Here is a 14,561-nt window from a genome sequence, read left to right on the forward strand (position 1 = left end):
AATCTGTGGACTATCAGAGTGTTGATGAAACACGGAAATTGCATTCGGATTGAATACAACAGTCACCATGCGCGCTTTCTTCCATGGGAGAAATGTCTCAAACAGTCTACGATTTGATCGTTCCCAGGAAGACCAGCAGTAGTTTCCGATGCACATCTGGAGGCATTCTGTTATCTGTGGACTATCAGAGTGTTGATGAAACACAGAAATTGCATCGGGATTGAATACAACAGTCACCATGCGCACTCTCCTCCACGGGAGTAATGTCTCAAACCATCTATGCTTTGATCGTTCCCTGGAAGAACAGTAGTAGTTTCAGATGCACATCTGGTCGCATTCTGTAATGTGTAAACTATCAGAGTGTTGATGAAACACAGAAATTGCATCCGGATTGAATACAACAGTCACCATTCACACTTTCCTCCATGGGCGTAATTTCTCTAACAGTCTACGCTTTGATCGTTCCCTGGAAGACCAGTAGTAGTTTCCGATGCACATCTGGCGGCATTCTGCAATCTGTGGACTATCAGAATGTTGATGAAACACAGAAATTTCATCGGGATTGAATACAACAGTCACCATGCGCACTTTCCTCCATGGGAGTAATGTCTCAAAGAGTTTACGCTTTGATCGTTCCCTGGAAGACCAGTAGTAGTTTCCGATGCACATCTGGAGGCATTCTGTTATCTGTGGACTATCAGAGTGTTGATGAAACACAGAAATTGCATCGGGATTGAATACAACAGTCACCATGCGCACTTTCCTTCATGAAAGTAATGTCTCAAACACTCTACGCTCTGATCTTTCGTTGGAAGACCATTAGTAGTTTCCGATGCACATCTGGAGGAATTCTGTAATCTGTGGTCTATCAGAGTGTTGATGAAACACGGAAATTGCATCCGGATTGAATACAACAAACACGATGCGCACTTTCCTCCATGGGAGTAATGTCTCAAAGAGTTTACGCTTTGATCATCCCTTGGAAGACCAGTAGTAGTTTCCGATGCACATCTGGAGGCATTCTGTAATCTGTGGACCATCAGAGTGTTGATGAAACACAGAAAATGCATCGGGATTGAATACAACAGTCACCATGCACACTTTCCTCCATGGGAGTAATGTCTCAAACAGTCTACGCTTTATCCGTTCCCTGGAAGACCAGTAGTAGTTTCCGATGCACATCTGGAGGCATTCTGTAATCTGTGGACTATCAGAATGTTGATGAAACACAGAAATTGCATCGGGATTGAATACAACAGTCACCATGCGCACTTTCCTCCATGGGAGTAATATCTCAAAGAGTTTACGCTTTGATCGTTCCCTGGAAGACCAGTAGTAGTTTCCGATGCACATCTGGAGGCATTCTGTAATCTGTGGACTATCAGAGTGTTGATGAAACACGGAAATTGCATCCGGATTGAATACAACAGTCACCATGTGCACTTTCTTAAATGGGAGTAATGTCTCAAACAGTCTACGATTTGATCGTTCCCTGGATGACCAGTAGTAGTTTCCGATTCACATCTGGAGGCATTCTGTAATCTGTGGACTATCAGAGTGTTGATAAAACACGGAAATTGCATCCGGATTGAATACAACAGTCACCATGCGCACCTTCTTCCATGGGAGTAATGTCTCAAACAGTCTACGATTTGATCGTTCCCAGGAAGACCAGTAATAGTTTCCGATGCACATCTGGAGGCATTCTGTTATCTGTGGACTATCAGAGTATTGATGAAACACAGATATTGTATCGGGATTGAATACAACAGTCACCATGCGCACTTTCCTCCATGGGAGTAATGTCTCTAACCGTCTACGCTTTGATCATAACCTGGAAGACCAGTAGTAGTTACCGATGCACATCTGGAGCCATTCTGTAATCTGTGGACTATCAGAGTGTTGATGAAACACGGAAATTGCATCTGGATTGAATACAACAGTCACCATGCGCACATTCCTCCATAAAAGTAATGTCTCAAACAGTCTACGCTTTGTTCGTTTCCTGGAAGACCGGTAGTAGTTTCCGATGAACATCTGGAGGCATTCTGTAATTTGTGTGCTATCAGAGTGCTGATGAAACACAGAAAATGCATCGGGATTGAATTCAGCAGTCACCATGCTCACTTTCCTTCATGAAAGTAATCTCTCAAACACTCTACGCTTTGATCGTTCCCTGGAAGACCAGTAGTAGTTTCCGATGCACATCTGGCGGCATTCTGTAATCTGTGGACTATCAGAATGTTGATGAAAGACAGAAATTGCATCGTCATTGAATACAACAGTCACCATGCGCAATTTCCTCCATGGGAGTAATGTCTCAAAGAATTTACGTTTTGATCTTTCCCTGGATGACAAGTAGTAGTTTCCGATGCACATCTGGAGGCATTCTGTTATTTGTGGACTATCAGAGTGTTGATGAAACACAGAAATTGCATCGGGATTGAATACAACAGTCACCATGCGCACTCTCCTCCACGGGAGTAATGTCTCAAACCATCTATGCTTTGATCGTTCCCTGGAAGACCAGTAGTAGTTTCCGATGCACATCTGGTCGCATTCTGTAATGTGTAGACTATCAGAGTGTTGATGAAACACAGAAATTGCATCGGGATTGAATACAACAGTCACCATGCGCCCTTTCCTCCATGGGAGTAATGTCTCAAACAGTCTACGATTTATCAGTTCCCTGGAAGACCAGTAGTAGTTTCCGATGCACATCTGGTCGCATTCTGTAATCTGTGGACTATTAGAATGTTGATGAAACACAGAAATTGCATCGGGATTGAATACAACAGTCACCACGCGCACTTTCCTCCATGGGAGTAATGTCTAAAAGAGTTTACGCTTTGATCGTTCCCTGGAAGACCAGTAGTAGTTTCCGATAAACACCTCGTGGCATTCTGTAATCTGTGGACAGTCAGAGTGTTGATGAAACACAGAAAATGCATCGGGATTGAATACAACAGTCACCATGCGCACTTTCCTCCATGGGAGTAATGTCTCAAAGAGTTTACGCTTTGATCGTCCTTTGGAAGACCAGTAGTAGTTTCCGATGCACATCTGGAGGCATTCTGTTATTTGTGGACTATCAGAGTGTTGATGAAACACAGAAATTGCATCGGGATTGAATACAACAGTCACCATGCGCACTCTCCTCCACGGGAGTAATGTCTCAAACCATCTATGCTTTGATCGTTCCCTGGAAGACCAGCAGTAGTTTCCGATGCACATCTGGTCGCATTCTGTAATGTGTAGACTATCAGAGTGTTGATGAAACACAGAAATTGCATCGGGATTGAATACAACAGTCACCATGCGCCCTTTCCTCCATGGGAGTAATGTCTCAAACAGTCTACGCTTTATCAGTTCCCTGGAAGACCAGTAGTAGTTCCGATGCACATCTGGTCGCATTCTGTAATCTGTGGACTATTAGAATGTTGATGAAACACAGAAATTGCATCGGGATTGAATACAACAGTCACCACGCGCACTTTCCTCCATGGGAGTAATGTCTAAAAGAGTTTACGCTTTGATCGTTCCCTGGAAGACCAGTAGTAGTTTCCGATAAACACCTCGTGGCATTCTGTAATCTGTGGACAGTCAGAGTGTTGATGAAACACAGAAAATGCATCGGGATTGAATACAACAGTCACCATGCGCACTTTCCTCCATGGGAGTAATGTCTCAAAGAGTTTACGCTTTGATCGTCCTTTGGAAGACCAGTAGTAGTTTCCGATGCACATCTGGAGGCATTCTGTAATCTGTGGACCATCAGAGTGTTGATGAAACACAGAAAATGCATCGGGATTGAATACAAATGTCACCATGCGCACTATCCTCCATGGGAGTAATGTCTCAAACAGTCTACGCTTTATTCGTTCCCTGGAAGACCAGTAGTAGTTTCCGATGCACATCTGGAGGCATTCTGTAATCTGTGGACTATCAGAATGTTGATGAAACACAGAAATTGCATCGGGATTGAATACAACAGTCACCATGCGCACTTTCCTCCGTGGGAGTAATGTCTCAAAGAGTTTACGCTTTGATCGTTCCCTGGAAGACCAGTAGTAGTTTCCGATGCACATCTGGAGGCATTCTGTTATCTGTGGACTATCAGAGTGTTGATGAAACACAGAAATTGCATCGGGATTGAATTCAGCAGTCACCATGCTCACTTTCCTTCATGAAAGTAATCTCTCAAACACTCTACGCTTTGATCGTTCCCTGGAAGACCAGTAGTAGTTTCCGATGCACATCTGGTCGCATTCTGTAATGTGTAGACTATCAGAGTGTTGATGAAACACAGAAATTGCATCGGGATTGAATACAACAGTCACCATGCGCCCTTTCCTCCATGGGAGTAATGTCTCAAACAGTCTACGCTTTATCCGTTCCCTGGAAGACCAGTAGTAGTTTCCGATGCACATCTGGTCGCATTCTGTAATCTGTGGACTATTAGAATGTTGATGAAACACAGAAATTGCATCGGGATTGAATACAACAGTCACCACGCGCACTTTCCTCCATGGGAGTAATGTCTAAAAGAGTTTACGCTTTGATCGTACCCTGGAAGACCAGTAGTAGTTTCCGATAAACACCTCGTGGCATTCTGTAATCTGTGGACAGTCAGAGTGTTGATGAAACACAGAAATTGCATCGGGATTGAATACAACAGTCACCATGCGCACTTTCCTCCATGGGAGTAATGTCTCAAAGAGTTTACGCTTTGATCGTCCTTTGGAAGACCAGTAGTAGTTTCCGATGCACATCTGGAGGCATTCTGTAATCTGTGGACCATCAGAGTGTTGATGAAACACAGAAAATGCATCGGGATTGAATACAACAGTCACCATGCGCACTTTCCTCCGTGGGAGTAATGTCTCAAAGAGTTTACGCTTTGATCGTTCCCTGGAAGACCAGTAGTAGTTTCCGATGCACATCTGGAGGCATTCTGTTATCTGTGGACTATCAGAGTGTTGATGAAACACAGAAATTGCATCGGGATTGAATTCAGCAGTCACCATGCTCACTTTCCTTCATGAAAGTAATGTCTCAAACACTCTACGCTTTGATCGTTCCCTGGAAGACCAGTAGTAGTTTCCGATGCACATCTGGTCGCATTCTGTAATGTGTAGACTATCAGAGTGTTGATGAAACACAGAAATTGCATCGGGATTGAATACAACAGTCACCATGCGCCCTTTCCTCCATGGGAGTAATGTCTCAAACAGTCTACGCTTTATCCGTTCCCTGGAAGACCAGTAGTAGTTTCCGATGCACATCTGGTCGCATTCTGTAATCTGTGGACTATTAGAATGTTGATGAAACACAGAAATTGCATCGGGATTGAATACAACAGTCACCACGCGCACTTTCCTCCATGGGAGTAATGTCTAAAAGAGTTTACGCTTTGATCGTTCCCTGGAAGACCAGTAGTAGTTTCCGATAAACACCTCGTGGCATTCTGTAATCTGTGGACAGTCAGAGTGTTGATGAAACACAGAAAATGCATCGGGATTGAATACAACAGTCACCATGCGCACTTTCCTCCACGGGAGTAATGTCTCAAAGAGTTTACGCTTTGATCGTCCTTTGGAAGACCAGTAGTAGTTTCCGATGCACATCTGGAGGCATTCTGTAATCTGTGGACCATCAGAGTGTTGATGAAACACAGAAAATGCATCGGGATTGAATACAACAGTCACCATGCGCACTTTCCTCCATGGGAGTAATGTCTCAAACAGTTTACGCTTTATCCGTTCCCTGGAAGACCAGTAGTAGTTTCCGATGCACATCTGGAGGCATTCTGTAATCTGTGGACTATCAGAATGTTGATGAAACACAGAAATTGCATCGGGATTGAATACAACAGTCACCATGCGCACTTTCCTCCGTGGGAGTAATGTATCAAAGAGTTTACGCTTTGATCGTTCCCTGGAAGACCAGTAGTAGTTTCCGATGCACATCTGGAGGCATTCTGTTATCTGTGGACTATCAGAGTGTTGATGAAACACAGAAATTGCATCGGGATTGAATTCAACAGTCACCATGCTCACTTTCCTTCATGAAAGTAATGTCTCAAACACTCTACGCTTTGATCGTTCCCTGGAAGACCAGTAGTAGTTTCCGATGCACATCTGGAGGCATTCTGTAATCTGTGGACTATCAGAGTGTTGATGAAACACAGAAATTGCATCCGGATTGAATACAACAGTCACCATGCGCACTTTCTTAAATGGGAGTAATGTCTCAAACAGTCTACGATTTGATCGTTCCCTGGATGACCAGTAGTAGTTTCCGATACACATCTGGAGGCATTCTGTAATCTGTGGACCATCAGAGTGTTGATGAAACACAGAAAATGCATCGGGATTGAATACAACAGTCACCATGCGTACTTTCCTCCATGGGAGTAATGTCTCAAACAGTCTACGCTTTATCCGTTCCCTGGAAGACCAGTAGTAGTTTCCGATGCACATCTGGAGTCATTCTGAAATCTGTGGACTATCAGAATGTTGATGAAACACACAAATTGCATCGGAATTGAATACAACAGTCACCATGCGCACTTTCCTCCATGGGAGAAGTGTCTCGAAGAGTTTACGCTTTGATCGTTCCCTGGAAGACCAGTAGTAGTTTCCGATGCTCATCTGGAGGCATTCTGTTATCTGTGGACTATCAGAGTGTTGATGAAACACAGAAATTGCATCGGAATTGAATACAACAGTCACCATGCTCACTTTCCTTCATGAAAGTAATGTCTCAAACACTCTACGCTTTGATCGTTCCCTGGAAGACCAATAGTAGTTTCCGATGCACAACTGGAGGCATTCATTAATCTGTGGACTATCAGAGTGTTGATGAAACACAGAAATTGCATCGGGATTGGTTACAACAGTCACCATGCGCACTTTCCTCCATGGGAGTAATGTCTCAAACAGTCTACGATTTGATCGTTCCCAGGAAGACCAGTAGTAGTTTCCGATGCACATCTGGAGGCATTCTGTTATCTGTGGACTATCAGAGTGTTGATGAAACACAGAAATTGCATCGGGATTGAATACAACAGTCACCATGCGCACTTTCCTTCATGAAAGTAATGTCTCAAACACTCTACGCTCTGATCGTTCCTTGGAAGACCATTAGTAGTTTCCGATGCACATCTGGAGGAATTCTGTAATCTGTGGTCTATCAGAGTGTTGATGAAACACGGAAATTGCATCCGGATTGAATACAACAGTCACGATGCGCACTTTCCTCCATGGGAGTAATGTCTCAAAGAGTTTACGCTTTGATCGTCCTTTGGAAGACCAGTAGTAGTTTCCGATGCACATCTGGAGGCATTCTGTAATCTGTGGACCATCAGAGTGTTGATGAAACACAGAAAATGCATCGGGATTGAATACAACAGTCACCATGCGCACTATCTTCCATGGGAGTAATGTCTCAAACAGTCTACGCTTTATCCGTTACCTGGAAGACCAGTAGTAGTTTCCGATGCACATCTGGCGGCATTCTGTAATCTGTGGACTATCAGAATGTTGATGAAAGACGGAAATTGCATCGTCATTGAATACAACAGTCACCATGCGCAATTTCCTCCATGGGAGTAATGTCTCAAAGAATTTACGTTTTGATCTTTCCCTGGATGACCAGTAGTAGTTTCCGATGCACATCTGGAGGCATTCTGTTATTTGTGGACTATCAGAGTGTTGATGAAACACAGAAATTGCATCGGGATTGAATACAACAGTCACCATGCGCACTCTCCTCCACGGGAGTAATGTCTCAAACCATCTATGCTTTGATCGTTCCCTGGAAGACCAGTAGTAGTTTCCGATGCACATCTGGTCGCATTCTGTAATGTGTAGACTATCAGAGTGTTGATGAAACACAGAAATTGCATCGGGATTGAATACAACAGTCACCATGCGCCCTTTCCTCCATGGGAGTAATGTCTCAAACAGTCTACGCTTTATCCGTTCCCTGGAAGACCAGTAGTAGTTTCCGATGCACATCTGGTCGCATTCTGTAATCTGTGGACTATTAGAATGTTGATGAAACACAGAAATTGCATCGGGATTGAATACAACAGTCACCACGCGCACTTTCCTCCATGGGAGTAATGTCTAAAAGAGTTTACGCTTTGATCGTTCCCTGGAAGACCAGTAGTAGTTTCCGATAAACACCTCGTGGCATTCTGTAATCTGTGGACAGTCAGAGTGTTGATGAAACACAGAAAATGCATCGGGATTGAATACAACAGTCACCATGCGCACTTTCCTCCATGGGAGTAATGTCTCAAAGAGTTTACGCTTTGATCGTCCTTTGGAAGACCAGTAGTAGTTTCCGATGCACATCTGGAGGCATTCTGTAATCTGTGGATCATCAGAGTGTTGATGAAACACAGAAAATGCATCGGGATTGAATACAACAGTCACCATGCGCACTATCCTCCATGGGAGTAATGTCTCAAACAGTCTACGCTTTATCCGTTCCCTGGAAGACCAGTAGTAGTTTCCGATGCACATCTGGAGGCATTCTGTAATCTGTGGACTATCAGAATGTTGATGAAACACAGAAATTGCATCGGGATTGAATACAACAGTCACCATGCCCACTTTCCTCCGTGGGAGTAATGTCTCAAAGAGTTTACGCTTTGATCGTTCCCTGGAAGACCAGTAGTAGTTTCCGATGCACATCTGGAGGCATTCTGTTATCTGTGGACTATCAGAGTGTTGATGAAACACAGAAATTGCATCGGGATTGAATTCAGCACTTCACCATGCTCACTTTCCTTCATGAAAGTAATGTCTCAAACACTCTACGCTTTGATCGTTCCCTGGAAGACCAGTAGTAGTTTCCGATGCACATCTGGTCGCATTCTGTAATGTGTAGACTATCAGAGTGTTGATGAAACACAGAAATTGCATCGGGATTGAATACAACAGTCACCATGCGCCCTTTCCTCCATGGGAGTAATGTCTCAAACAGTCTACGCTTTATCCGTTCCCTGGAAGACCAGTAGTAATTTCCGATGCACATCTGGTCGCATTCTGTAATCTGTGGACTATTAGAATGTTGATGAAACACAGAAATTGCATCGGGATTGAATACAACAGTCACCACGCGCACTTTCCTCCATGGGAGTAATGTCTAAAAGAGTTTACGCTTTGATCGTTCCCTGGAAGACCAGTAGTAGTTTCCGATAAACACCTCGTGGCATTCTGTAATCTGTGGACAGTCAGCGTGTTGATGAAACACAGAAAATGCATCGGGATTGAATACAACAGTCACCATGCGCACTTTCCTCCATGGGAGTAATGTCTCAAAGAGTTTACGCTTTGATCGTCCTTTGGAAGACCAGTAGTAGTTTCCGATGCACATCTGGAGGCATTCTGTAATCTGTGGACCATCAGAGTGTTGATGAAACACAGAAAATGCATCGGGATTGAATACAACAGTCACCATGCGCACTTTCCTCCGTGGGAGTAATGTCTCAAAGAGTTTACGCTTTGATCGTTCCCTGGAAGACCAGTAGTAGTTTCCGATGCACATCTGGAGGCATTCTGTTATCTGTGGACTATCAGAGTGTTGATGAAACACAGAAATTGCATCGGGATTGAATTCAGCAGTCTTCATGCTCACTTTCCTTCATGAAAGTAATGTCTCAAACACTCTACGCTTTGATCGTTCCCTGGAAGACCAGTAGTAGTTTCCGATGCACATCTGGTCGCATTCTGTAATGTGTAGACTATCAGAGTGTTGATGAAACACAGAAATTGCATCGGGATTGAATACAACAGTCACCATGCGCCCTTTCCTCCATGGGAGTAATGTCTCAAACAGTCTACGCTTTATCCGTTCCCTGGAAGACCAGTAGTAGTTTCCGATGCACATCTGGTCGCATTCTGTAATCTGTGGACTATTAGAATGTTGATGAAACACAGAAATTGCATCGGGATTGAATACAACAGTCACCACGCGCACTTTCCTACATGGGAGTAATGTCTAAAAGAGTTTACGCTTTGATCGTTCCCTGGAAGACCAGTAGTAGTTTCCGATAAACACCTCGTGGCATTCTGTAATCTGTGGACAGTCAGAGTGTTGATGAAACACAGAAAATGCTTCGGGATTGAATACAACAGTCACCATGCGCACTTTCCTCCATGGGAGAAATGTCTCGAAGAGTTTACGCTTTGATCGTTCCCTGGAAGACCAGTAGTAGTTTCCGATGCACATCTGGAGGCATTCTGTTATCTGTGGACTATCAGAGTGTTGATAAAACACAGAAATTGCATCCGGATTGAATACAACAGTCACCATGCGCACTTTCTTAAGTGGGAGTAATGTCTCAAACAGTCTACGATTTGATCGTTCCCTGGATGACCAGTAGTAGTTTCCGATTCACATTTGGAGGCATTCTGTAATCTGTGGACCATCAGAGTGTTGATGAAACACAGAAAATGCATCGGGATTGAATACAACAGTCACCATGCGTACTTTCCTCTATGGGAGTAATGTCTCAAACAGTCTACGCTTAATCCGTTCCCTGGAAGACCAGTAGTAGTTTCCGATGCACATCTGGAGTCATTCTGTAATCTGTGGACTATCAGAATGTTGATGAAACACAGAAATTGCATCGGAATTGAATACAACAGTCACCATGCGCACTTTCCTCCATGGGAGAAATGTCTCGAAGAGTTTACGCTTTGATCGTTCCCTGGAAGACCAGTAGTAGTTTCCGATGCTCATCTGGAGGCATTCTGTTATCTGTGGACTATCGGAGTGTTGATGAAACACAGAAATTGCATCGGAATTGAATACAACAGTCACCATGCTCACTTTCCTTCATGAAAGTAATGTCTCAAACACTCTACGCTTTGATCGTTCCCTGGAAGACCAATAGTAGTTTCCGATGCACAACTGGAGGCATTCTGTAATCTGTGGACTATCAGAGTGTTGATGAAACACAGAAATTGCATCGGGATTGGTTACAACAGTCACCATGCGCACTTTCCTCCATGGGAGTAATGTCTCAAACAGTCTACGATTTGATCGTTCCCAGGAAGACCAGTAGTAGTTTCCGATGCACATCTGGAGGCATTCTGTTATCTGTGGACTATCAGAGTGTTGATGAAACACAGAAATTGCATCGGGCTTGAATACAACAGTCACCATGCGCACTTTCCTTCATGAAAGCATTGTCTCAAACACTCTACGCTCTGATCGTTCCTTGGAAGACCATTAGTAGTTTCCGATGCACATCTGGAGGAATTCTGTAATCTGTGGTCTATCAGAGTGTTGATGAAACACGGAAATTGCATCCGGATTGAATACAACAGTCACGATGCGCACTTTCCTCCATGGGAGTAATGTCTCAAAGAGTTTACGCTTTGATCGTCCTTTGGAAGACCAGTAGTAGTTTCCGATGCACATCTGGAGGCATTCTGTAAACTGTGGACCATCAGAGTGTTGATGAAAGACGGAAATTGCATCGTCATTGAATACAACAGTCACCATGCGCAATTTCCTCCATGGGAGTAATGTCTCAAAGAATTTACGTTTTGATCTTTCCCTGGATGACCAGTAGTAGTTTCCGATGCACATCTGGAGGCATTCTGTTATTTGTGGACTATCAGAGTGTTGATGAAACACAGAAATTGCATCGGGATTGAATACAACAGTCACCATGCGCACTCTCCTCCACGGGAGTAATGTCTCAAACCATCTATGCTTTGATCGTTCCCTGGAAGACCAGTAGTAGTTTCCGATGCACATCTGGTCGCATTCTGTAATGTGTAGACTATCAGAGTGTTGATGAAACACAGAAATTGCATCGGGATTGAATACAACAGTCACCATGCGCCCTTTCCTCCATGGGAGTAATGTCTCAAACAGTCTACGCTTTATCCGTTCCCTGGAAGACCAGTAGTAGTTTCCGATGCACATCTGGTCGCATTCTGTAATCTGTGGACTATTAGAATGTTGATGAAACACAGAAATTGCATCGGGATTGAATACAACAGTCACCACGCGCACTTTCCTCCATGGGAGTAATGTCTAAAAGAGTTTACGCTTTGATCGTTCCCTGGAAGACCAGTGGTAGTTTCCGATAAACACCTCGTGGCATTCTGTAATCTGTGGACAGTCAGAGTGTTGATGAAACACAGAAAATGCATCGGGATTGAATACAACAGTCACCATGCGCACTTTCCTCCATGGGAGTAATGTCTCAAAGAGTTTACGCTTGGATCGTCCTTTGGAAGACCAGTAGTAGTTTCCGATGCACATCTGGAGGCATTCTGTAATCTGTGGACCATCAGAGTGTTGATGAAACACAGAAAATGCATCGGGATTGAATACAACAGTCACCATGCGCACTTTCCTCCGTGGGAGTAATGTCTCAAAGAGTTTACGCTTTGATCGTTCCCTGGAAGACCAGTAGTAGTTTCCGATGCACATCTGGAGGCATTCTGTTATCTGTGGACTATCAGAGTGTTGATGAAACACAGAAATTGCATCGGGATTGAATTCAGCAGTCACCATGCTCACTTTCCTTCATGAAAGTAATGTCTCAAACACTCTACGCTTTGATCGTTCCCTGGAAGACCAGTAGTAGTTTCCGATGCACATCTGGTCGCATTCTGTAATGTGTAGACTATCAGAGTGTTGATGAAACACAGAAATTGCATCGGGATTGAATACAACAGTCACCATGCGCCCTTTCCTCCATGGGAGTAATGTCTCAAACAGTCTACGCTTTATCCGTTCCCTGGAAGACCAGTAGTAGTTTCCGATGCACATCTGGTCGCATTCTGTAATCTGTGGACTATTAGAATGTTGATGAAACACAGAAATTGCATCGGGATTGAATACAACAGTCACCACGCGCACTTTCCTCCATGGGAGTAATGTCTAAAAGAGTTTACGCTTTGATCGTTCCCTGGAAGACCAGTAGTAGTTTCCGATAAACACCTCGTGGCATTCTGTAATCTGTGGACAGTCAGAGTGTTGATGAAACACAGAAAATGCATCGGGATTGAATACAACAGTCACCATGCGCACTTTCCTCCATGGGAGTAATGTCTCAAAGAGTTTACGCTTTGATCGTCCTTTGGAGGACCAGTAGTAGTTTCCGATGCACATCTGGAGGCATTCTGTAATCTGTGGACCATCAGAGTGTTGATGAAACACAGAAAATGCATCGGGATTGAATACAACAGTCACCATGCGCACTTTCCTCCATGGGAGTAATGTCTCAAACAGTCTACGCTTTATCCGTTCCCTGGAAGACCAGTAGTAGTTTCCGATGCACATCTGGAGGCATTCTGTAATCTGTGGACTATCAGAATGTTGATGAAACACAGAAATTGCATCGGGATTGAATACAACAGTCACCATGCGCACTTTCCTCCGTGGGAGTAATGTCTCAAAGAGTTTACGATTTGATCGTTCCCTGGAAGACCAGTAGTAGTTTCCGATGCACATCTGGAGGCATTCTGTTATCTGTGGACTATCAGAGTGTTGATGAAACACAGAAATTGCATCCGGATTGAATACAACAGTCACCATGCGCACTTTCTTAAATGGGAGTAATGTCTCAAACAGTCTACGATTTGATCGTTCCCTGGATGACCAGTAGTAGTTTCCGATTCACATCTGGAGGCATTCTGTAATCTGTGGACCATCAGAGTGTTGATGAAACACAGAAAATGCATCGGGATTGAATACAACAGTCACCATGCGTACTTTCCTCTATGGGAGTAATGTCTCAAACAGTCTACGCTTAATCCGTTCCCTGGAAGACCAGTAGTAGTTTCCGATGCACATCTGGAGTCATTCTGTAATCTGTGGACTATCAGAATGTTGATGAAACACAGATATTGCATCGGAATTGAATACAACAGTCACCATGCGCACTTTCCTCCATGGGAGAAATGTCTCGAAGAGTTTACGCTTTGATCGTTCCCTGGAAGACCAGTAGTAGTTTCCGATGCTCATCTGGAGGCATTCTGTTATCTGTGGACTATCGGAGTGTTGATGAAACACAGAAATTGCATCGGAATTGAATACAACAGTCACCATGCTCACTTTCCTTCATGAAAGTAATGTCTCAAACACTCTACGCTTTGATCGTTCCCTGGAAGACCAATAGTAGTTTCCGATGCACAACTGGAGGCATTCTGTAATCTGTGGACTATCAGAGTGTTGATGAAACACAGAAATTGCATCGGGATTGGTTACAACAGTCACCATGCGCACTTTCCTCCATGGGAGTAATGTCTCAAACAGTCTACGATTTGATCGTTCCCAGGAAGACCAGTAGTAGTTTCCGATGCACATCTGGAGGCATTCTGTTATCTGTGGACTATCAGAGTGTTGATGAAACACAGAAATTGCATCGGGCTAGAATACAACAGTCACCATGCGCACTTTCCTTCATGAAAGTATTGTCTCAAACACTCTACGCTCTGATCGTTCCTTGGAAGACCATTAGTAGTTTCCGATGCACATCTGGAGGAATTCTGTAATCTGTGGTCTATCAGAGTGTTGAT

The sequence above is a fragment of the Schistocerca gregaria genome, chromosome 4, assembly GCF_023897955.1.
Source record: "Schistocerca gregaria isolate iqSchGreg1 chromosome 4, iqSchGreg1.2, whole genome shotgun sequence".
Lineage (NCBI taxonomy): Eukaryota > Metazoa > Arthropoda > Insecta > Orthoptera > Acrididae > Schistocerca > Schistocerca gregaria.